The following is a 27473-nucleotide window of genomic DNA, read 5'->3' on the forward strand; positions in this document are numbered from 1 at the left end:
GTTATTGAGGACAGGGCTTCTTTTAAGTCTCCATTTAAATTTGAGCCCATGTGGTTTAGAGATTCTTCCTTTTTGCCTCTACTTATGAAATTGTGGAATTCTGCTCCTTTCTGTTTTGGGTCCCGTATGTTTTAGATTTCTAAGAAGTTAAGTTATTTTAAATTGAATATTAGGGAATGGAATATCTCGCATTTTAAGAACATTTTTCAGGAGAAACAAAGGATTCAAGATATGATTGAGTGCCTTAATACTCATATGCTTCAACATGGTATGGTGCCACAAGTTTTTGATGAATTGAAGTCACTAAACTTACAGCTTGAGGAGGTGTTAGCTAGAGAGGAAATCTATTGGAGACAGAAATCTAGAGAGTTATGGCTTTCAGATGGTGATAAGAACACAAATTTTTTTCATTCTTCAACTAAGATTAAAAGATGTAAGAATAGGATATCTTGTATTCAGTGTCAGAATGGGAATTTATTGACAGAGCCAAAGGATATTGCTTCAAAGGCAGTTAGGTTTTTTAAGTCATTATTATCTTCGGAAAATGGAAATCTCAGCAATGATATTATATCTAATATTCCTCCTTTAGTATCTTTGGAAGACAATAAGATGTTGATGTCTCCCTTTTCCTTAGAATAAGTTAAGAGTGTTGTCTTTGCCATGAATCCGAATAAAGCTCCGGGACCAGATGGTTTTACTCCTATATTTTTTCAGAAATGTTGGGATTTTGTGGGAAATGATGTTTTATTGGCTCTCGAGGAAGCTAGGAGAAATAGGTCTATTTTAAAAGAACTTAATACTACAATGATTGCAATTATTCCTAAAAAAGAGGATACTAAGACTTTTGCTGACTTCCGCCCCATTGATTTATGTAACACTTTGTATAAGATATTTACAAAGGCAATTTCCCTTAGGTTGGCAAAAATTCTACCTAGGATCATTTCATTGGAGCAAGGTGGTTTTGTTCCTAGAAGGGAGACGACAGAGGGTGCAATTGTAGCACATTAGGTGCTTCATTCTATTTCCACCTAAAGAACACCGGCCATGATACTTAAACTAGACATGATGAAGGTTTATGATAGAGTAGAGTGAGGGGCTTTATGTGTTGTTCTTGAGAAGTTAGGTTTTCCCAAAGCCTGGGTCAAATGGATTCGTGCATGTATTTCTTCTGCAAGATTCTCAGTTTTAATTAATGGTTCTCCTTGTGGTTTTTTCTCTTCCACCAGGGGTTTGAGACAGGGAGATCCCCTTTCTCCCTTTTTGTTTATTCTCCTAGCTGAAACCTTTAGTTGGGCTATTAGGGCTGCTAAAGTGGGGGGGCTTTGGAAAGGTATAACGATTCATAATATTTCCCAAAGTATTTCTCATTGTCTCTTTGCAGATGATACTCTGTTATTTGGACATGCTTTGTTAGTTGAGGAAAAAGTGATTAAAGGAATAATACAAAATTATACATCATTTTCTGGTCGGAAAGTGAATGGTGATAAATCAAAGATTTTCTTCCTTAATACATCACAACTGGTTCAACATAGGTTAAAATCCTTTTGGGGATTTGAGACTGGAAATCTTCCATGTACTTACCATGGGATTCCTTTCTTTGTTAAATAGGATAAGATTGGTTTTTGGGATAAGATTATTTCGGTCATTTCTAAAAGAATTCTCTCATGGAACCATAGATGGTTAACTTTGGTGAGTAAAATTGTTCTCATCAAGTCTGTTTTGAATGTTGTTCCCATATATCTCATGTCAATTTTGAAGTCTCCAAAAGTAGTTATTGTTAGTTTACAAGACACCCTTAGAGATTTTCTTTGGAACAATAATAAAAATGGCAAGAAAAAATTCCCTTTAGTTGCGTGGGATAAGGTATGTTTGCCTAAGGAACTTGGGGGAACAGGAATTTGGAGTCTAGAGAATCAGAATTTAGCCTTAGGTGCTAAGTTGGTTTGGAATTTATATGACAAGCCTAGGTCCTTATGGGCACAGATTATGTTTGCCAAATATTTAAATAATGGACTGAGAGAGTACATTTTTAAAGTCTCAAATTTGCCTTCGGGTTCTGCCATTTGGAATTTCCTTTGTAAATGTAGATCAGTTATTTTGCCTCATCTCTCATGGATTGTTCACAATGGTAAAAAAGGTCAGATTTTGGGATGAAGTATGGAATGGATACACACATTTGGTGAATATTAGGGATTGGTCTCCACTGATCACTATTCTTTCCTCCCTTTGGGGTATTTTTGTAGTAGATTATTTTGAAATTGTGACTAGTGGACCCCATAAGCTAGCTAGATGGAAGTCGATTGATTTCTTAGATGTTGATCAAAGTATGAAATTAGATTTTGAGAAGATTTTGGGGGATAGAATTGTATTTCTTTCTGATTTTGAGGATGAACTTTTTTGGACAAAGAATATTTCTGGTAAGTACCCTGTTAAAGATGGTTACAACTCTCTTATGGTTGCTAAAGATTTATCATCCTGGCCTTATAAGTTGTTTTGGAATTTGGCTTGTCTTCCTAAAGCTAGAGCCTTTGCTTGGTTGGCAGTTCAAGATAGAGTCCTTACAGGTATGAGACTTGATAGGCTTGGTTTTCCGTTGTGTCCTTTGTAACAAAAATTTGGAATCTTCTTCACACTTGTTCCTACATTGTGATTATGCTTATGAATATTGGCAGTGGTTGTTTGAGAAGATAAATATATCCTCTGTTATTGGTAAGGATCTCATTTCCCATTTTAGATCTTGGTCCTTTATGTTTGCCTCATCTTTTTATGCATGCCTTTGGATCATATCTCTATCTATTGTGATTTGGAATATTTGGTTAGAGCGAAACAATAGGATATTTAAAAAAAAAGTTCTCCTGTGTCTGAGGTTCTATTAAAAATTGAGTCTTCAATCTCTGAGGTTGCTTTGTCATTTATTTATAAGAATTTGGACAACCTTACTTCTTTTTCGCATTGGGATAGTAGAGTTACTAGAGCTTGGAAGATGTTATCGGTTTTACCCTCTCATGGTTCAATTTTAAAAAAGAATGATGCAATAGGTAAGAGATGCTCTTCTAGATGGAAACCTCCTCCATAGGGGCACTTTAAACTAAATTTTGATGGGGCCTCTCATGGTAACCCTGGGCCGGCTGGGGTAGGCATGGTAATTTCTGATCACAATGTAAATTTTATTCAAGCTAAGAGTCATGCTATTGGTTTTAAAACTAACAATTATGTGGAATTTCATGCTTTATCTTTTGGATTGGATATGGCAATCTCTTTGGGAATTAAGGACTTAATAATTGAAGGTGATTCTATGGTTATTATTCAATGTGTTATGAAAAAGAAATCAAATTGTTGGAATTTGCAGTATATACTTGATCTAATTTTACAAAAATTAGAATTGTTTGAATCTTTCTTGTTATCCCATTGTTACAGAGAAGTTAATAAGATTGCAGATTATTTGGCAAATTTAGCCATTGATAGCAATGCTAATCAGTGAGAGGTGGGTTTTGAGAACATTCCTTCTAGGGTATGGGAAGGTTTGTAGCAATAGTTATGTGATTTTCTTGAGTAATGTTGATGTAAAATTTTATGATGATAATTATTCCCGCTTTCCCCTTTCATTTCAAGTATTCATGTTCGTTGTCTGGAAGAGTGTTCAAGCTCATGGTATTTGATACAATAGTGTTTTTCCAAAGGTTTTTTGATACTTTCTTTTTTGGCAGGAAGGTTTTTGGCTCATGGGATTTGGCACAGGGCTTTGGAAAATTTTGACTTCTTCCATTGAAAGAATCTATGGAGTCTACATCTAAAAATTATATGGGCTCTATGTAAAACTGATATTATATGTGTTGTGACCGCATTTTGCATGTGGTTTTGCACGGGTGTATAAACTGATCTACTAGATACTAGAGGTTTGTTTTATGAGCTGTGACCAAAGGTTTTCTTCCCAGGGTTCTTTCCTCTGGTATGCTCTTTGAATCTTGTGCAAAAATATATATATATATATATAGATATTAATAAAAAAGTTTAGTGGAATAATCCACTTTTATTGAAAAAATAAAAATATAATATTTCAACACACTATTATTATGAGTGGGGAGGTATTTTATATTAATTTAGCCTACAATTTTATTTCCCCCTTATATAATATTAAAGCAACTATATATATAAATGAACATGTAAATTAATTAAATAAATCAAGGAGGGGTTATAAATAAATAACCAAGTCCTCCAAAACTATATTAAATAAGATTAATTTAAACACTAAATAAAATAAACTATAAACAACAAATAAATAAATAAATTAACTACAAACATTAAATATCAAATGAACCCTAAGGCAATATAAAGTAATAAACATTAAACATTAATTAAATTAAAACACTATATGACTATGGTAAGTTATAAACAATAAATCAACTCCAATAAATAAAATATTAATTTTCAAATAAATGATCCAAACTCTCAAATATCAAATAAACAATAAATATTAAATAAAGCCTTAAGAAACCTTAATATCTAAAAACCATTGAGTCTAATACATCAAAATACACATAATAACCATATAATCACAAATTGTTATTAAGATAATTAATTTAACATTATTGATCACATAAATGACCACCAACTCATTCCACATACTCACATACCAAGGCAACCAAGCTGACATGGTGATTCACGCCCACACCGACAACACACGCAAGGGACAACATAGACCTAGAGCATGTAAGGGGAAGCAACATTATCTCAAGAACCACATATTACCATTGGGAAAGGACATGCTCAGGCCTGTAAGGCCATGGGAGCTCGCACCTAGGAATCCAAGAGGAAAAGATGTTTGGTACCTGCAAATCCTGCAACCACAACAATGATACATACACATATACATATAACAGGCAAGTGGTAGAATTTCACGATGACACATCCCACTCACAATGAGCGGTGTGACGTTGATTCTCCATGAAAATAGTCAAACAATATACAAACAATAGTTTATATATCATGACATCATCTTATCATATGTACTCAAGAATGGGGTTAGTACATCCATAATATCACTAAATGTATAACCAGCCTAATCTACAACATAGCTAAGCATGTATAATCCATCAAGCACATGAATGCACATAAAAACCATCAATATGTAAACCCATCAATCTACATAGATAGTAAGATAGTATCCTCATCCATAGAATCATCAGAGCAACATATGCCCACATAATGTTAAACATTTAAATGAGTAACTGAAACATATGGAGTCCTAAAATTAACTTGAGACGTCAAATAGGAATATAAAGAAATCTATTAAGAGCAACACACAAGATGGGTTGAGTAAGGGCACTACATCCTCCCCCCCTTGGATTCAACTTACTCTTGAAAGTCACAAGGGTTAAGGTAACAAGCATTATTCAACCAAAACAATTTCAACAGGCATGGACTAATTGTTAGTGTCTTTTGCACGTAATTACCAGAAGTATGCCTATTTTATCATTTAAGGTCTCATCCATCCATACATATTATTTTAATTCAAACATTTCCTAACTCAAGGTAAGATTTTAACACCCAAATTTTCATTCTTTACCTTATTCATCTGGGATAATGCATTTCACAAGAGACAACAAGTTACAAACCTCCTACTAATTACCATATGTATGCTAAATTGCTAAGATATTACCAAGGAAACTTCATTCAACCACATTCACAAACATAAAACTCATAATTTCTATCATCGAGTAGGAAAAAATCAAAATAATCCATACTATTTAAGCATTGAAACACTCCTTTAGTATCTATTTGTACACACATAAGAAGACAAATATACATTTGTACAATATCTTCCACATAAAGACATCCCTAAATCACTGAAGAGGTCATAACATAGGTCTAAATGAAGGATAAATTTCTTAGAAGCACACCTTTTTAGGTTAATTTAGCCAACACAACCCAAAATGTTTAAAATTAGGTGACCTACTTATTTAGAAAAGAGGGATTCTCAACACATAAACAACATAATTTTCCACCATGCTTTCGCTACGCTACTCTGATTCAATCATCCTTATTTATTAACCATACATAAGATATTCACATAAGTTTTGAAGACATAAGATCAATCGACTGGTTTTTTCTTAACTATTGGTGCATCGTAAGCTACTCAATCCCAAGCACTTCTATATTTATTAGATTCAAAAATTTACCAATACATTTGCTTTACTAACATATTTCATCTATTTAACTAATATCATCATTGTCCAATTAAATGTTTAATCTAGTGCAATTCTCTGTGGTGTTCTCCCTTGCACATACTATTAGAGGTCTGATAGGAACATGATAGAAACAATACTTAACACACAATGAGGGTACATAAGACATTCACATTTGGAATGGTCGCCATTAACTATAAAAGAGAAACTGGAAAAGAAAAATCCTCAAATCCAAAATCACGAAAAAGAAGAAAATTTGTTGGTGAAATCCAATCAAGAACGAAGTGTGACAAGTGCCACTTAAAGGTAAATTAAAACAACGGAAGCAAGAAATTGGTGACCAGTCCAAGGTAAGGAAAATCCGAAACCACATTAAATTCATCCATACCATTAACAAATCACCAAAAAAAACAAACCAAATAAACAATTCATTCAATCCACATCACAAGGTGACTAATGTTAGTCACACCAGAGGGAGTAACCATTGCACAACACCCAAGGGTAGGATGCCCTTGAATGAGTAGAGAGTTCACTCCAAGCATTTAAGAAATTTACTTAAATTCCATATTTTCCTAATTTCCTTTAATGTAATGCACCCATTTTAACGAAGGTCTATATGAGTATGTTTTAGGAAAGTGACAATTTCAAGGGAGAGATGGAGTAACTAGTACACCCATACTGATTATTAAAATAAATCTCTTTTTCATGTTAGCTATCTCTATTACGGTTGTCACAATCTTCTTCGTAGAACCTCCTTTTCCTTGTTACACCATTCAATGCATACACACATTACCCTATTTAGACTCACTTCCTAACATTACTTTAAATGCAAGCGTTTATGGAATAAGTATTTTCAGCCTTTCTGGGATACTATCATTTGGAAGACATATTATGAATTCATTCAATTCATTATCCTTAAATCCCACTAGAACTCTCAAGAGAGACACCTCGTTAAAATTCAAATAAAGGAAATAGCAATCATTCTTATTCCACTTCATTGATTAAGTAAAACATTCCTCCAAACCACACCAATCCTATTCAAAGTCAAGAATTCCATTTTATCAAAGGATGAAAGAGATAATGGTATAATTCTCTATCCATACCATGTATCAAGCTTTATTTAATATATCTATATTGTATCGTGGTATTCTCACTTATTAATTTTTAAACACTTGCATCTACATGGACAAACATTCTATCTAACTAGCTATTTTTCTTTTTAAGAAATTAGAAATCGTGGATGCTTTAGCTAAATCTTACACTTCAATGCAAATTTATTCTATGCAACTCTTTTAATGCATGCAAAATTTATTTCTACCAACGACAAATCAAGATAGCAATAATCTTCTAGATACATAGATCTTTTACCAAATGGAGAGGTGAGGGAGAAAGGACATTGCCAGTCAATCAACATACACACCCACAATTTTAAGCATGAACTCTTCAATTCTTAAATATGCTATATGCAGCTAATACAATCCTTCTACGGCATGCAAATCCAGCTTCCCTTGGCATTTCCTAGTATTGCAGATGTACCTAGAATTCCCTTCCATGAACAAATGATATAATTTTACCAAACATCATTTTCTTACATATTGAATCACACATAGGTAGAACACTTGGTAATTATTTTAGGTACCCTACATTACTAACCAATTTTGTGCTTCTCCAGGCTAAGCACCTTCTATCAACTATCCTACTTTAGCCATGTATTAAAGGTATTCATTACAACCATACATTTAGAAACAACATAATTATTCATACTTCAGAAGCATCCAATTACAGTAGGATATTACAAAGAATTTGTTTCACTTCTATATCACAAGTTAGAAGAAATAGTACAACATCATCTAATGTATCTTTCACAACCATAATCAAGTTCCAAAGTAACATTCACCACCATATTTACAATTATCCAACCTACTAAGGGCTTAGCTTCACTAATACATGATCAGTAACCAAATCTCCTTTCTAGGCTATCACCATTATTGACATACTTACTGAATTCCTCCCTAACATAACTTAGCATGATCTCCAATGAATAGTCCTATTCCAGTTTCTTAACACATATCTTAAAACTCATGAATACATTCTATTTATCTATATATATTACATTACAACCACTCCATATACGTAATGTTCTTTACTAAACCATAACCCACTTCATAATTAATACCAAGCGTTCCATCTTACACATATCTTAACCAATATCATGAGTTAATTCTATTTCTAACATAAACCCATAACAAGATAAGATTTGAAATCACTTCCTTTCCCATTATGAATTATAACATTATAACACATCTAGGTACATATCAAGGACACATCATTACTACACTCTTCACCCAAGCCTAGGGTATAACCCAAAGTTCATTAATACATCTACATACACTTAATCATTACAAAATGAGCTTAGCACTTCTATTACACGATTCACCTAATTATCTATAAGGAAGTCAACATAAAAAGAAAAGAAAATATTTTAAAAATATATAGCATGAGTTAAGGGTATACATGTAATCCTTTCCCTAATCATCTATGTATAGAAAAGGAAACCCATATCATCTAGGTAGGCATCATAATTTAGTAAAGCAAGCAAGACTGCATAGAGTCATTGGACATTCATTTCATACAAGAGGCATGTATAAGAAATGAATACTTATTCTGCACAAAATTATGATTTATAGGGGAGTCCAGGGAGAGGCACGGGTACAAGAATCAAAGATTTCTAAGATTTATAAGATTTCATGACCTTTCCCATATGCAACACAAAGAGTGATTTAAACTCAAGAACATCATATTGCACTACCCTCGTGATCAGGAGCAATCTTTGAAAATATCAGAATATATATTTTTTTATTTGTATATTTTATTTATATATATATATATATATATTTTGTATTTTATACATGTTAGCAATTGGGATTTGAAGGTCTTTAGAGAATTTTCAGCCCTTGAAACTTTGGTCAGTCCTTTAGAGTGTTACAAATCTTAGAGACCTTTCCAATGATGCAAATGGCTCGCAGTTTCGAGTCCTGAGCAGAAAGTTATGACTAGTTAAAGCTAGGATAAACTTTGATATAGATTTTTGGTGGTATTTGCTTTTATTATGTAACAAACAATTATGACTGTTGTGTTTTGATTCTAAGCGATTTTGGTGAATGTTGGAATCTCATGAATTGGTATGTGTTCAATTTCCGAATAGAATGGATCACTTTTGGTTTGTTGCAATTTTGTTCTTGTAAGCATATTTTGTCAATACCATCAGTACTCACCAGGAATTGTAATCCAAAACCATAACTTGGATCAACATGAATAAGACACCCAACCTTAACCAGAGATCCCAGTGTTTGTGACCTGGGCTCTGATACTAGATGTAATTTCCACCAAAATACCCTAGAGAATTAAAGCCAAACTACTCTAAAGAGGGCTAATTTTTTTTTGCAGAGAGGAAGAAGAAAAGCCCCAAAAATCTCACAGAAACAACATAAAAAGAAAGACAATTAATCCAAAACCCTAGCCTCTCTTCTAGCCAATGAGATTATTTCATTTAAAATATATCTCATCCCAAATATTAGGGTTAGATAATATATTTTCCCCTTCGACTTTTCTAACACAATTTAAAAACAAAGGAGATAATAATATATTATTTCAACATACTATTATTATGAGTGGGGAGGTATTTAATATTAATTTATCCTATAGTTTTATTTCCCCCTTATATAATATTAAAGCAAGTATATATATAAATGAAAATGTAAATTAATTAAATAAATCAAGGAGGGGTTATAAATAAATAACCAAGTCCCCCAAAACTGTATTAAATAAGATTAATTTAGACACTAAATAAAATAAACTATAAACAATAAATAAATAAATTAACTAAAAACATTAAATATCAAATGAAATCCAAGGTAATATAAAGTAATAAACATTAAACATTAATTTATTTAAAACACTAAATGAATATGGTAAGTTATAAACAATAAATCAACTCCAATAAATAAAATATTAATTTTCAAATAAATGATCCAAACTCTCAACTATCAAATAAACAATAAATATTAAATAAAGCCATAAGCAACCTTAATATCCAAAAACCATTGAGTCTAATACATCAAAATAAACATAATAACCATATAATCACAAATTGATATTAAGATAATTAATTTAACATTATTAATCACATAAATGACCACCAACTCATTCCACATACTCACATACCAAGGGTACCAAGCTAACATGGCGATTCACGCCCACATCGATGACACACGTAAGTGACAACATAGACCTAGAGTGTGTAAGGGGAAAGAACGTCATCTCCGGAACCACATATTACCATTGGGAAATGACACACTCGCACCTGTAAGGCCAGGGGAGCTTGTACCTGGGAATCCAGGAGGAATAGATGTCTAGTACCTACAAATCTTACAACCGCAACAATGAAACATATACATATACACATACATATACATATACATATACATATACATATACATATACATATACATATACATATACATATACATATACATATAACAGGCAAGTGGTAGAATTTCACAACGACACATCCCACTCACAATGAGTGATATGACGTTAATTCTCCATGAAAATAGTCAAACAATATACAAACAATAGTATATATATCATGACATCATCTTATCATATGTACTCAGGAATGGGGTTAGAACATCCATAATATCACTAAATGTATAACTAGCCTAATCTACAACATAGCTAAGCATATATAATCCACCAAGCACATGAATGCATATAAAAACCACCAATATGTAAACCCATCAATTCACATAGATAGTAAGACAGTATCCTTGTCCATAGAATCATCAGAGCAACATATGCCCACCTAATGTTAAACATTGAAATGAGTAACTGAAACATATGGAGTCCTAAACTTAACTTGAGACATCAAATATGAATCTAAACAAATCTATTAAGTGCAACACACATGATGGGTTAAGGAAGGGCACTACACTCAAAATCATTAGCAGCAACAATGGATAAGAGCAATCTAGTAGAGGATAATTTAACAATAGGAGAGAAAATATCACCAAAATCAACCCCCTCTCTTTGGGAGTAGCCCTTAGCTAGCAATCTAGATTTTTACTTCTCTAATGAATGATCTGCTACAAATTTCTTTTTATAGACCCATTTACAACCAATGGCTTTTCTTCCTTTGGGAAAACAAACAAGATCCCATGTATCACATGATTCTAATGCCATAATCTCCTCTAGCATGGCTTGTTTCCAAGAATCACAATCATTTGCTAGATAGATTCCTTATAGGATCTAGGTTCATCATAAGTACTTAATAAAGCAAATATACAATAGAAATCTGGTGGGATATACCTATCAACTAGATTCCATTGTCTTATGGACCTTCTAAGAATAGGAGTATGGGGATCTTGTTGTTCTTGATCTTTGTCAACCTCTTCCTGTTCTTCAGTTTGATCAATAACTGTATTTGAACCCTCATCCTCGTCCTTATTTCCATCTCTTTGTTCTTCTCGAGGTGCACTTTCACGCTTAATTTCAAAATGCACTCTCTTTCCTTTTGGCTATTCAGGATCATAAATAACACTAAGTTCCCTAAAAATCACATCTCTAGAAAAGATAATTTTCTTGGTTAGCGGATTCCATAACTTATAACCTTTTACATTATCAATATATCCAATGAAAATGCACTTTTTAGCTTTTGGATCCAACTTAGTTCATATTTCTTTAGGCACATGAACATAAGCCTCACAACCAAACACCCTTAAATGTGAAACAAATGGTTTCTTACCTATCCACACTTCATAAGGTGTTGTATCAAGAGCCTTATAAGGAGATCTATTTAACAAGTAACAAGCAGTACTTACAACTTTTTCCCAAAAGCATATATCAAGTCATGAACCACTTAACATAGGATGAGAAATAACACTAAGTTCCCTGAAAATCACATCTCTAGAAAAGATAATTTTCTTGGTTAGTGGATTCCATAACTTATAACCTTTTACATTAGCAACATATCTAATGAAAATGCACTTTTCAACTTTTGGATCCAACTTAGTTCATTTTTCATTAGGCACATGAACATAAGCCTCATAGCTAAATACCCTTAAATGTGAAATAGAAGGTTTCTTACATGTCCACACTTCATAAGGTGTCGTATCAAGAGCCTCGTAAGGAGACCTATTTAACAAGTAACAAGTAGTACTTACAACTTCTTCCCAAAAGCATATATCAAGCCTAGAACCACTTAACATACTTCTAGCTCTTTCCATTATAATTCGATGTAACCTTAACATAATTCTAGCTCTATCAAGCATGGAACCAATTAACATACTTCTATCTCTTTCCATTATTGTCCTTTTTAATCTTTACGCCACTCCATTTTGTTGTGGAGTATAAGGAGTAGTTTTTTATCTTACAATTCTTGTATGCTTACAAAATTCATCAAATTCCTTTTAGAATAGTATTCTCCTCCATTATCTGTTCTTAAAACCTTGATTTTACAATCTATTTGCTTTTCAACTAAGGCCTTAAATTCTTTAAACTTTAGATTTATGCCTTATAAAATATAACCATGTATATCTAGAAACATCATTAATGAAGGAGACAGCATATCTAGATCTATCAATTGATTCAATATCCATTGGACCAAATACATTTGAGTGAATAATTTCTAATTTACTCTTAAGATTTATTACTCCCTGAAGGGAATAACTTTCTATTTTGTTTTCCAAACACACAATGTTCACAAAATTTAAAACTCTCATCAGAATAAGAAAAACCATCTAACAACTTTATATTCAAAATGGTTTTTAAGCCATTCTCACTAATGTGGCCCAAACTATAGTACCACAAAATAAAAGTATTTTCAGATTTAGTTACAATATAAGATTTAAAAACTCTAGTAGCTTCAAGCTTAAATAAGTCCCCTTCCTTGTCCCTCTTGCTACCACCAAGTTTCCTCTTACTAATTTGCAACTATGTCAAATGTTACATGCAATCCCATATCATTCAACATAGAAACTAAAATTAAATTTGTTTCTAAACCCGAGACATACAAAATACCTGAAAGAGATTTAATTCTCCCATCATTGAAATACAACTGAATCTTACCCCTTCTGACAATGGGATATGAAAAGTTATCATCGAGGTATATTTCTCCAACATCATATTTCTCATATGTGGAAAACCACTCCTTATGAGGAGTCATGTGGTATGAGCCTTCTAAATCAATTAACCAATTTTATTTAGTCATAACATAAAGAGAAGAAATCAAAACATCATTACCCGAGTTTGAGGATTTCTCTATAGAGGAATCAAACTATTTCTTTGGATTCATGCATTCCTTCTTGATATGCCCTCTATTTCTACAGTTCCAACAATTCACTCGATTCTTTTTACTAGGAGTTTTAGATCTACCCTTGGGTGATCCCATAATACTGGATTGCACTTTTTGGCCAAACTTGACACTAAAATTATCATTTTGCACTAGATCTTTATTTTCTAACACTTATAGTAGCTAAACCATCAAGAATTTGAAGATGAAGTAAAATACTGATTTGTGAGATTTTTCATATAGATTCTAAATATATATTTTTTTAAATAATTAGAAATCAATTGTCCATAATTTTATGTAACTTTTAATAATTTTTTTTTGTGGGCAAAAGGCTAAAGCCTGTAATATTTATATTAATAAAACAATAATTACAAAAATATAGTGACACAATTAAGGGGAGAGAACACCCTCCTATAAACCCAAAAAGAATTCTACCAGGAGAGTTCACTAAACATAAGTGCATAGAATAGAAACCCTATCAACCCCAACCCAGGGAATATTTATGCACTAGTAGGATTTTGAATTAAGATTTCAAAATAATGGAGTCGACAGAACAACCCTTCCCGATGTTTCTATTGTGAAGTCCCATGAAACTCCATTCTAAACAAAAAAGATCACCTAAAATATTGCGTGAAGTCAAAGAGGTGAACCATAGGAAGATGGGATGATCGGTCAATGCATAACCTAGATTATAGAAAAGGATGATCCATTCAGTCTCATATATCCAATTTGGGTAGCAAATGAGTAAGTCCAATTTAGGAACAGATATGGGGAGTCATTGTTGTTATAGGGATTTGCATCCAAGAGCTAATCTAAAAGCTTAGCAGTCCCATGAAACATGGGAACATCCTTGAGCCTGTGGGTTGCTCATTGTGAGGATGAACCTCCAAATTATGGACTGGCTCCCCTTTTGATACCCTATAAACTACTGATTTTGACTGAGGAAAAGGGATAGGAAGATGATTTGAAGTGAACCTATTGACTTCAATGTGATACACAAAAATGTGTAAAGATACTTGTCCTCCTAATGAACTTACAAAATACTCATATAATGAAGTTAGATCAACTCACAATTCAAATATACATGCCTACAATAATGTTTCAAATGAGAGGTTTAATCTTTATTGTTTGTTTGAAAGAAAACAAAGGCTATTTTCATAACTTACATTCAATAAAACATGAGAACACAGTCAAAGACCTACACCATACATGTCCTTCTTGAACTAAACATTAAAAGGAATAAGATAAAAATGAAGGATTTTATATAAAAATCATAAAATCTTTATCAAAATTCTCACAAACAAAAAAATGTTTGAAGAGGAATTCAACTTCTTTATTGAATATCCTGAATTTCTTTCATTACAAGTCTGGAAAAAGATTACAAACTCACTATATTTCTCATAAGGAATGAGCTACAAAAGTCTAATTTGCTGCTACAATAGAGAAATGATTGAGAACTAGAACATAAAAGAAGAATAAGAATGACTTATAGTCAAAAGAAGCTCTAAAAATTCTAATTTGAAAATCTAGCTCTCTTTGACTTGATGACTCCTTTGAGTTGACTGCTACTCCTCAAAATCAGCTCCCAACTGACTATGAATTCCAAAGACTTAGTTGCTGGGCAGATGGAGTTGAAAACCCCTCAAAATTAGGGCCAAAACTTGAGTTTACTTGCTGAAAACTACCTCATAACTCTCCTCAACTGATGACTAACCCTTAGGGGCCCTCAAATAAGGGCTATGACTGTTGCTACAACCTCAAAAACCCCTTCAAATTGTGGGATTTCTCTTTAGGTGAACCTTTCAATAAGATTTGAATTTTGGACTCAAGTTTGACTTGATGGTTGCCTTGTATTTTAAATTCAAATATATTACTTATGACAATCAACCTTATGATCACCTAATCATAGTTATCCTTATGACGCTTGTATCTTCTATTTGTTGGTGTGATATGAAACTCTTGGGCTATTGATCATGATCTTGGGATTATGATGCACCATTCTTGTAATCTACAATCTTCATGGGATTGTTCTTTATTTGATGATTGGTTCATATAATTAAGGTCTTTACTCATTGTATACTACTATAGACCCAGTAACCTTGTGGTGATTTTTGTATTTCTTTCTCTTCCCCATCTATGAACTATGGTTCATTCCTACTATGCCCTTCTTGAAGTATAAACTATCCATTTGTCTCTATTATCTCTTCCCCTAACTGTGAATGCCATCTTTGTGCTGCTATAATAATTGTTCTAAGACACTTGACTGCATTTGTTGATAGAATATCACATTAATACTATTCTATGACTCTCTAGCAGCTGTGAGGACCTTGATAGTGACTTTGTTTGTAATCTCTTTGCCTTAGGACTTTGGCTCGAAACTTGGAGATCTTATAGATTGTCCTCTTCTTTGAGATGCCTAGACTATCCAACTTTGTCTTTGTGTATTATGTGAATAGTATATAATTCATATATGTTTGATGTTGATCATTGTGTCTTTTGTCTTTGATGGACTGTAACAATGGCATTATTGTTAAAACCTGAGAATTATTTTGTCTATTACTCACTGCAAATCTGGTAACTCTCTTAGTGGTGTTTGATGTTGAATGTAAGAAGATTCTTTAATTCCCTTTCATACCTTTTTAGGGCTGCTATTGTATCTCAAAAACATTCACTGGTATCCTTAATGGAGCATGCCTTAATGAGGTCTTTATTTTTGAGGCTGAAATCTGTGACTGAAACCTTGCTATAATGACCTTTATACTTTGCCTTTTGAAAAGGTTTTTTAGATATCATAATGATCCTTTCACTTTTGTCCCAAGTCTAACTTAGTCTCTATTTTGACATCTCTCATGTAATGATAGTCTAATGATTATGACCTTTCATCTTTTCACTGTCAAAATTGTCTTTTTCTTGATAAAATACTACAAATAAGGTTTCTATTATCACATAAGAATCATATTTTGAGGAGCATGCATACACTATCTCAACTTTCATGGGAAAGTACCCCTATTTGCAAAATTCTAAAACTATTTTCTTTCTTTATTGTCATTACAGCTTAGACTTAGATCAAATCTATCTAATGCCATACCCAGATAACTATGGCATGAGTCTCTGATATCTTGATGTGATTGTGAATTGATAAGACTGCTAATCCTTATTGTAGCATGCTTCCTTCATAGGTCTGTGGGTCCTTCAACACCCTTATGACTTGATATGATCCCTGCACTTTATAATAACCTGTTCTTATACCATATCACTATTCTAGCCTTCTCCACTGTTGGAATTACTTGTGAATATATCAATGGCTTTTGATCATGTGAACATACACATGGATATGACTGCCTCTATGAGTCCAAACTTTCAAGAGTATGATTTGGCACTTGAGAGAAACTTCCATTATTGACATCAAAGACTGCTCTTGTACTAATTTTTGTCTCTATCCATTGTGAAAATACTATTAGACTACCCTTGAAACAATATATTTGATGGTGGCTCTTTGATACACTTTCATTGTGCTTGCAAACCCTTGACTGTTATAGGAATTCTTTCTCTATAATTTGACTGCATTTTTTTGCCAATAAGAATAGTACTTTCATTGCACTATTTTGATACATTATTCTTTGTTTGGACTACGAATAAAATCATGCCTCAGACTGTTATGCTGCTCTATCACTGTTTTGATCTTTGTATGGGCATTGTTTTGACATTTGTATTGACTGTGATTTTTTCCTTTAATGGACTAGTTCTAAAACCTTGTTTGTTTTAATGTTCATCTAGTGATTGCTCATTGCCCAATCTTTGTCAAACATTCTATCCTACAAGTGTCTATCACATGTTTATGAGAGATCTACAAAAATCTCATGAAGTTATTTGATCTTTATTCAAGTTGAAGGAGCGTCTCTCTTTTATCATAGATGCATCTTGCAAGGGAATGTGTCTTTACATACTATTTTCAATTGGTTTGTACTCCACTGTGACTGTTTTGATAGTGAATGATTGTTATAAGGTTATCATGTTGTTGCACTATCAAAATGATTTTGAGATTGTTATGCACCTTTGTCTACACCACCTTTTATTTCGGCTACTAGAAGGACTGCCCTGTCTTCAAGTTTGATTTGAAGATTATCCATTTTGACCTTCTAATTTTATCTTTAACACTGCCCTGTCTACCATTAATCTTTAACACTATCAAATCTAATATTCAAGAGTTTCTTATTTCATTTCTCATTGTCTCTTTTTGAAGCTCTGTGACTGCACTTTTGGTGTTTAAGAGGCTCTTCTTATTCTACCATTTGTCAATCATTGATGCATACTCATGGTTATTTTCCCATGATTTTATAGAAAGGATTTCTTTGTGCTTGATTGGTGGGATTCTTTAAAAGACTTGGGTGGCTACTATTTTATCCCTTTTGACTGATCTTTTGAGGATTACTCACTATGTGATTTTGGGATTAAACCCTAGCAACAAATAATTTGAGGAATGTTTGCATTGGAGCTCTACTATCTATCTTCTTCATTGTTCTATCCTAATAGTCACTTGATTGTTTCTCATTGTCATGATATTTGGCATCAACTCATGACTGCATTGTTACTATGAGCTTGGGATTTTATACTGTCACTAAACTTGACTGGCTGGGACTGGTCTCTCATAGCATTCCTATGAATTTTGCTTTTACATATGCATGCCACTCTAACCAAGTGACTGTGATGTCTTATGTGCCTGATCAAGATTGTAGTCTCCTTATTTTGGATATGCTCTAACTTGGTTCCTTATGATTGTCTTCCTTTTTTCCAAAATTTTGATACCACCATCTTTATCAAAACACTTAGAAGGGAAACCCCTTTATTGTTTACTCTTTCAATCAAATGGTTTGAATATGGTTTCAAGATCTTTATATAAAAACTCTATGTTCCTTGAAATAAAAACTCTCAAAAGAATAAAAAAGAAACTATAGAACAACCAACAACTACTATGCATTCCTTTTCAATATGTAAGAAAAATCACAACCTTAATGAATGAACTATTAGACAACATGAGAGGAAAGATAAAAAACTCATAGTGGGCATATATCTTGCTTTGAATAACCTAACCTGCAACATATGGATCAATCTACTGCAATTTCTCTATTACCCATCCTGGCTCATGCAACGTGCCAAGATCCTCCTTCTATGTGGCTGTTAATGCAAAGTTCTCTAGTATTTACTTATTTGGAGCCACCACCACAAGTTCATCTCGAGTTTACAAAACTAAACCATCAATCCTATGGTTTCAACTTGCATAGATTAGTCCACGTGAGTGGACTAATCCATTGTTAACTCAACTCTTGATAGTAGTTGAACTTTCCCTCTAATGGATGAAATGAAACTCCTCCTATTTTCACTTTTGACTTATCAACACGGGGATATGAAATCCTTTTCCTTTTTCTTTAAATTTTTTTTAAACCCCTTATAAGGAAAAATGATAAATAAAAGATAAAAATTTATCTCATATTTATCATTACAATATAATAATATGGGAATCTCAAAGTGATAACCTGTTAAAAGAAACTTACCATGAAGACCTAGAACCTATATAAGGCATTTTTTACCTTGAAAGATGAAAATTGATACCAATCATAGTGTAGACCATTTATAAAAGATAGCAAAATTTACCTTGGCATTGATTCAAGAAGAATGTCCTACCCATTTAGAAACCCACCCAACCAAGCATCTCCTGCAAACATACTATAATTTTCCAATTGAGCATTTAATTTGACCTATGTGAACCAGGAAGGGTGGATGAAAGACCCAATGAGAATCTTTGTGAAATTAGAGGACCATGACAAGTCCATTAAAATGGTTGCAAATCTAGAAACTATCATCATCAAAGGAGCAAATCTATTAGTTGCTAACCAATCTTCTCCCAGAGGTGCTTGTAATACCTACTCCACATTTGCACATGGTATGGAAAAATATACTTTCAACAATAATGGAATACCAAACCCGTGTGGCAAAATAACCTAAATTCTACCCTACAACACAACTCTTAGCACCATGTTAAGGAAGCCAACAAGTAGACCCAAAGCTTGAGGAAATGAATTTCCATGAGCAAGGGGAGAGTACAACCTACACCAAGCCACAAATGTTAGAAAAAACAATATTATCTAGGATAGATAGTGTGCCTTTGAAGTTTGATTTGATCCCAAATTCTGGGATGCGGAGCATTTGAGATTAAGCTAGTAGTCTTTCAAAAGGCAAATTAGTTTGAGAATTTAGAAGTTCTCATTTACTAACTGCATATTAAGTAATTCATTGAGCTTTGAATTTTATAACACTTTTGTTGGTGATAGGATTATATTACCTTCTTGAATAATACATCCTAGATTTGCTAAACAGTCAACCACTTTGTTGGCCTCTCTATAGCAATGGGAAATTGATAAAAATTAAAATTTTAGAATTATGGAAATAGCTTCTTGGATGATATAATTTATCTTCCAATTTGGTGATTGATACCCTTTAATGGCGAGGATGACATTGTTGGCAATATTGCATTATAACAGACAATGAAAGATTGTTGTCATTTCAATAAGGATATTGAGAAGGTTGTTGATGATTATTGACATAACTGATTAAAGATGTTTTACTATCTTGATATTATTATTTTGTCATTGATGTCAAGAAACTGATTTTCTAATTCAGTATGATGTTGCCATATCTTGAGAAGTATGATATGAAGATTATAAAAAAGTCGGTAAAAGACATAGGAAAGAATATGATGAATAAGGGGATAAGTTATTCAATGGGCAACTACTACCGAGTCAGACAATGATGAGATCATGACATTTTACATTGTTTTAACATCATACATATGTTGTAAAATGTAAAGGTTAATACTATACTATGTTATCAAGCAAGGAACCTAGTCGGTAAACCCTAAGGAACCTAGTTGGTAAACCCTAAGGTTATCGTTATCGGTTAATGAAGGCGGAATGTCTACCGAGTGAAGTTTAGTATTCACCGAGTCGTAATCGAGCTATAACAGAATGCATTAAATGTTTACATGTGTTATTTAATGAAGGAAGTTGATGAGCTGGAGCGAATTAAATGATTGGTAAGCCATGTATGAAGATTGTTAAAGAATCTATGGTAAAGAAAGGTCGGCAGGAAGATCTACAACTTAGATTGAACCGTAATACCCTAACACAAGTTCCAAGGTGAAAATGCAAGTTCCAAGGCAGGGTAAAACATTTTTAGATCGAAGAATACATTGAACCTAGACAAGATTGAAGATTTGATGGCTATGATTGATCATGGGAAATGTGATCAATGAGATTAAGTGGTTTGAAGATTGTTTATAAATAGGAAACTGTTGATAAACAATGCATGCGGGCAAGTGTATGCACAGGGATGCTACATAGTGATTACCGAGCACAGAAGCTTGACGACCTGTTAGAATAATAGAGTATAGAGCCTAGCAGAGGGACAAGATAAGTCCTATGAATTGATTGTATTGAACAAATAAGAATCTACTTTAGCATATTTTTAGATGTGAAGTTGCAGACATATCTTTATTATTGTTATTTTGAGAAGTAGCAGAAAATCTCTTAACCGAGTGGACTTAACAGTCTTATATGTAAATCCTCTAGCAAGGTGACATTCTTATTGAGTGTTTGAAATCCTTTAACAAGGTCACTTCTAACAAAGTGAAGATCCTAATAGATCTGAGGGAAATCCCTTAACCGGGTCACATCTAGCAATGTGTTTGTAATCTTTAATAGGATTTGCTTTTAACCGAGCATACTCTAGAAGAGTATATTTCTTAGTGGGTCCAAAATCCCACAGTGGTTTTTCCCTATTTGGGTTTCCATGTTAAATCTGGTGTTATGAGATTTATATTGTTCATATGCTTTTGAGTTTGCATGCTTGATAGTTTTGGTTATATGACTGATATATATGTTACTGAGGTTGAATCTGATGTTTTTATGAATGATTAAGTTTGTATGATTCAACCTCCCCCCCTCTCATCTTGTTGGCTATTGGATCTATACTTATATTAAGTATTAGAACTATCAATTGGTATCAGGGCTCTGGACTCTGAAAGGAATGTTTAAAGGCACTTGAGTTAAAAGATCCAAAGATGTATAAGAGGGATGCACCAAAGCTGAACAAGTCAAGTTTCTCTAAATGGTAGAAAAGGATGAAGCTACATCTATCAGGAACTGGAGAATATGTTGTCTATTATATGGAGAATGATTTCATCACACTGAGCACGTATCCATTGACTATGGAAGAGATAAAGGCAAAACAAGAACATATTCAAGCAATGATTGAAATAACATCTGCATTGACCGATTCAGAGTTTAATGATCTAGAAGGCTGCAATGATGCAAAGGCAATGTGGACTAAGCTCATATCTGTATATGGAGGAGATGAACATGTTCAAAGAGAAAAAGTGGATAGTTTTAGAGGAAAACTTGAATCTATGAGGATGAATGTAGGTGAGAACATAACTCAGTATAGTACAAGACTAAAGGAGATTGTAAATCAAATCAAAGGAGCAGGAGGAACTATTGAAGAAAAGGATGTGACAAGTAAGTTGTTAAGAACCCTTCTACCTGCCTATGCAATCTGAGTCTCTGCAATCAATGAATTGAGGTTTGTACCCAATATGCCAGTTTCTTTAGATGCTACTATTGGTAAGCTACATGCATTTGAGTTAAGTAACTTTGATAGCAGTGGGTCATCGGTAAATAAAGTTGAATCTGCATTTAATTCTTTTCATCTTAATGAATCTAATGATTACAATGAAAGAAAGTATAAGTACTCTGAAGGAGATCATAGTGGAGCAAGTGAAAGATTTCAGAAGAACATGGAAGAAGTACACAAACTGTATGAAGAAATCAGAAAGTAAGAAGAGTTTGAAGCACTATTGGCCAAAAGGCTACCGAGAGGCAAAGGTAAGTTTAAAGGAAAACTACCTTTGAAATGTTTCAACTGTGATAAGATTGGACATATAGCTTCTAACTATCCTGACAAAGCTTTTATTGAAAAGAGAGATTACCGAGATGACAGACAGAAAGATAACCATTACAAAGGACACCGAGACTTCAGAAGAAGAGATATAAAGACATGCTTAATAGCTGATGAGGAATTTGACGATGATAAATCAGATGAGACTGATACAGAGGAAGTTGTTTATGTGGCTATCAAGGATGGATTAGATGAAGAAAGGTATGAAGAAAAAGCCCTAATATATCACATAAACACTAATGATTCTTAGATTATAGATAATGGATGCTCACATCATATGACAGGAGATAAACACAAGTTTGTTATGTTAGAAGATTATGATGGAGGCTATGTTAGATTTGGTAATGATGCACCATGTCCGGTAAGAGGTAAAGGATCTATAACACTTCTTGATAATGCAAGATGCAATGATGTTTATTGGGTTGAAGGTTTGAAATTCAATTTGTTGAGTGTAGCACAGCTAAACAACACAGGTTACCGAATAGAATTTTAGAAAGGAATTGTCAAAGTTCATGACAAGAATGGAAAGTTAGCTGCTATCGGGACACAAACAAAAGGTAATACATTTCACCTTGATTCAACTCACAATAAGTGTTTGTATGCAAAGATTGATGATACCTAGTTATGGCATAAAAGGTTTTGTCATGTTAATTCTGATAACCTGATCAAGATAAGTAAGAAGCACCGAGTAAGAGGTCTACCGAGTCTTGAAAAACCTGAGAATGCTATGTGCCGAGGATTCCAGATGGGTAAGATGAAAAGATCAAGATTTACAAGTAAGTCCTACACTTCTAAGGGAATTTTAGATCTAGTGCACACTGATCTTTGTGGTCCTATGAAAGTTCAAAGTTATAATGGTGATAAATATTTCATATTATTTGTGGATGATTACTGAAGGATGATGTCAATAATGTTTTTAAAAGAAAAATCAGAAGCTTTTCAAATGTTTAAATGGTACAAGGCAAGAGTTGAAAATGAAATAGGAAGACAACTGAAATGTCTCAGATCAGATAGAGGAGGAGAGTTTTCATTTGATGAATTCAACTTATTCTGCAATGATCATGGTATTAAAAGACAAGTCTCTGCACTGAGAACTCCACAACAGAATGGAATAGTTGAAAGAAGAAACAAATCTATTGTGGGTTGTGCTAGAACATTGATGATTGAGAAGAAGGTGCCACAAACATTTTGGAGAGAAGCAATAAGCACAACTGTTTACACCCTAAACCGAGTTCAATTGAAGAAAGGTACTTTGAAGACACCTTATGAAATCTGGTATGGCAAGAAACCTAATGTAAGTTATTTCAAAATCTTTGGGAGTAGATGCTATGTTCATAAAGATGATAGAAATGGCAAGTTTGATCAGAAAAGTGAAGAAGGAATGTTTCTAGGTTATTCTTCTAGAAGCAAAGCATTTAAATGTCTGATCTAATCATCTAACAAAATAGTAGAAAGTGCAAATGTGAAAATCGATGAATTTGCAGAAAGAAATGATGAAGGAAACTCCAAAGAACTAGAAGTTTATGATGGATTTGTCTATGTACAACCGAGAAGTCCTACTGAGAAAATTGTTGAAGAAAATGAAGAAAATATCCAGTTACCGAGTGATGAAGAAGATCATACAGAGCCTACCAAGCCTGTATTAGCCAAGTATGTCAGAAGACATCATGCACCAAGTCAGATTATAGGAGATAAGGATGATCTTGTGATGACAAGGAACAAACTGAGACAGAACACATGTTTGATATCTAAATTTGAACTGAGAATAGTGAAAGAGGCATTTAACAGTGAAGATTGGATAAATGCTATGACAGAAGAGATTGATCAAATCAAGAAGAATGACACATGGACACTAGTCCCAAGATCGAAGGACAAAAATGTAATCGGTACAAAGTGGATCTTTAGAAACAAGCTAAATGAAAAGGGTGAGGTCATTCGGAATAAAACAAGACTAGTTTGCCAAGGTTATGTCCAAGAAGAAGGAATTGATTATGGTGAGACTTTTGCACCTGTTGCTAGACTTGAAGGAGTAAGAACATTGTTGGCATATGCTGCTTTCAAGAACTTCAAGGTATATCAAATGGATGTCAAATTTGCATTTTTGAATGGTTTATTAGAAGAAGAAGTTTTCATTGAACAACCTGAAGGATTTGTTGAAGACAATAATAAAGATCAGGTATGTAAATTGAAGAAAGCTTTATATGGTTTGAAACAAGGACCAAGAGCATGGTATGAAAGATTTCACTCTTATTTGATTAAGATTGGTTTTATAAGGACAAGTGAGAACAACAACATGTACATGAAGAATGATGAAAATGGAATACTGATCTCAGCCATATTTGTTGATGATATTATATTTTGTGGAAATGACTCTTTATGCAAGAACTTTGGAAATGAAATGAGCAAAGAATTTGAGATGTCATTAATCGGGGAGATAAAGTATTTTATAGGTTTATAGATACTTCAAATGAAAAATGAGATTTTCATTACTCAATCCAAGTACATAAAGGAAATCTTGAAGAAATTTGGAATGGAGGATTCAAAACTAGTAAGTACTCCTATGACTACCAACTGTAAACTATCAAAGAATGATGAATCTGCATCTGTTGATGAGATACTTTACTGATCTATGATTGGAAAGTTACAATACGTTGCTCACAGAAGACCAGACATAGCACATGCAGTAGGTATTGTTGCAAGATTCTCTGCAGATCCTAAGGAAACACACATGACGACAATCAAAAGAATTTTCAAATACTTAAAAGGCACTGAAGATTATGGCTTAGTATATTAGAAAGGAAATGATTTTGATTTAAAAGTTTATACTGATGCTGATTGGGCAGGCAACATTGGTGACAGGAAAATCACAAGTGGAGGAGCTTTCTTTTTAGGAGAAAGACTAGTGAGTTGGCTTAGCAAGAAACAAGGATGTGTTTCTCAGTCAACAACAGAAGCTGAATACGTTGCTGCAGCACTGAATTGTACCAACATTGCATGGATCAAACAACTGTTGGAATGTATAAATGAGAAAGTTACTGAGCCAGTAACTATATTCTGTGACAATACTAGTGCCATTAATATTTCAAAGAATCTTGTTATGCACTCTAAGACAAAGCACATATCTATCAAATATCATTATCTTAGAGAAGAAGCTCAAGAGAAGAAAGTGGTGTTGGAATATGTTAGCACAAAGCAGCAAATAGAAGATATCTTCACCAAGCCACTACCAAAGGACACTTTTGAATATCTCAAAAGTAAGTTAGGGGTCCTACCCCTATCTTCTACTCACTGACCGATTTCGGTGAAAGCATCAATCCGATGACTCTATTGAATATCTTTTGGGGAGTTGATGTTGGAGTTATACACTTTAGAATGTTTCTAAAAGTGTACTGGAATTAATACTGGAATATTACAGAGAATGATACAGGAAACATGAATTGAAGACAAATGCTTTGACCGAGACTCAGTTGATACACAACAGCAGGAAATAACTTCTTACAGAAAGAAATTATGTTTTAGTCCTTTTCTTTTTGGCATTGTTGTCAAAGGGGGAGAAGACCTACCAAGGGGGAGAAGACTAATATATGGGAGAAGACTACAGATTGAAATAAAGACTGAAAACAGAAGAGAAGTTTAATGTATGGGGGAGAGCATTTCAGCTTTTTAGAATCACAACAATTCGAATCTTTTAAAGGTCAAATCAATAGGTTTTGCCATCAATGCCAAAGGGGGAGATTGTTGGCAATATTGCATTATAACAGACAATGAAAGATTGTTGGCATTTCAATAAGGATATTGAGAAGGTTGTTGATGATTATGGACATAAGTAATTAAAGATGTTTTACTATCTTGATATTATTATTTTGTCATTGATGTCAAGAAATTGATTTTCTAATTCAGTATGATGTTGCCATATCTTGAGAAGTATGATATGAAGTTTATAAAAAGGTCGGTAAAAGACATAGGAAAGAATATGATGAATAAGGGGATAAGTTATTCTATGGGCAACTACTACCGAGTCAGACAATGATGAGATCATGATGTTTTAGATTGTTTTAACATCATACATATGTTGTAAAATGTAAAGGTTAATACTATACTATGTTATCAGGCAATGAACCTAGTCGGTAAACCCTAAGGTTATCGTTATCGGTTAATGAAGGCGGAATGTCTACCGAGTGAAGTTTAGTATTCACCGAGTTGTAACCGAGCTATAACAGAATGCATTAAATGTTTACATGTGATATTTAATGAAGGAAGCTGATGAGCTAGAGCGAATTAAATGATTGGTAAGCCGTGTATGAAGATTGTTAAAGAATCTATGGTAAAGAAAGGTTGGTAGGAAGATCTACAACTCAAATTGAACCGCAATACCCTAACACAAGTTCCAAGGTGAAAATGCAAGTTCCAAGGCGGGGTAAAACATTTTCAGATCGAAGAATACATTGAACCTAGACAAGATTGAAGATTTGATGGCTATGATTGATCATGGGAAATGTGATCAATGAGATTAAGTGGTTTGAAGATTGTTTATAAATAGGAAACTGTTGATAAACAATGCATGCGGGCAAGTGTATGCACCTAGATGCTACATAGTGATTACCGAGCACAGAAGCTTGAAGACCTGTTAGAATAACATAGTATAGAGCCTAGTAGAGGGACAAGATAAGTCCTATGAATCAGTTGTATTGAACAAATAAGAATCTGCTTTAGCATTTTTTGATGTGAAGTTGCAGACATATCTTTATTACTGTTATTTTGAGAAGTAGTAGAAAATCTCTTAACCGAGTGGACTTAACAGTCTTATATGTAAATCCTCTAGCAAGGTGACATTCTTATTGAGTGTTTGAAATCCTTTAACAAGGTCACTTCTAACAAAGTGAAGATCCTAACGGATATGAGGGAAATCCCTTAACCGGGTCACATCTAGC

The sequence above is a fragment of the Cryptomeria japonica genome, chromosome 5 (assembly GCF_030272615.1).
Source record: "Cryptomeria japonica chromosome 5, Sugi_1.0, whole genome shotgun sequence".
NCBI lineage: Eukaryota > Viridiplantae > Streptophyta > Pinopsida > Cupressales > Cupressaceae > Cryptomeria > Cryptomeria japonica.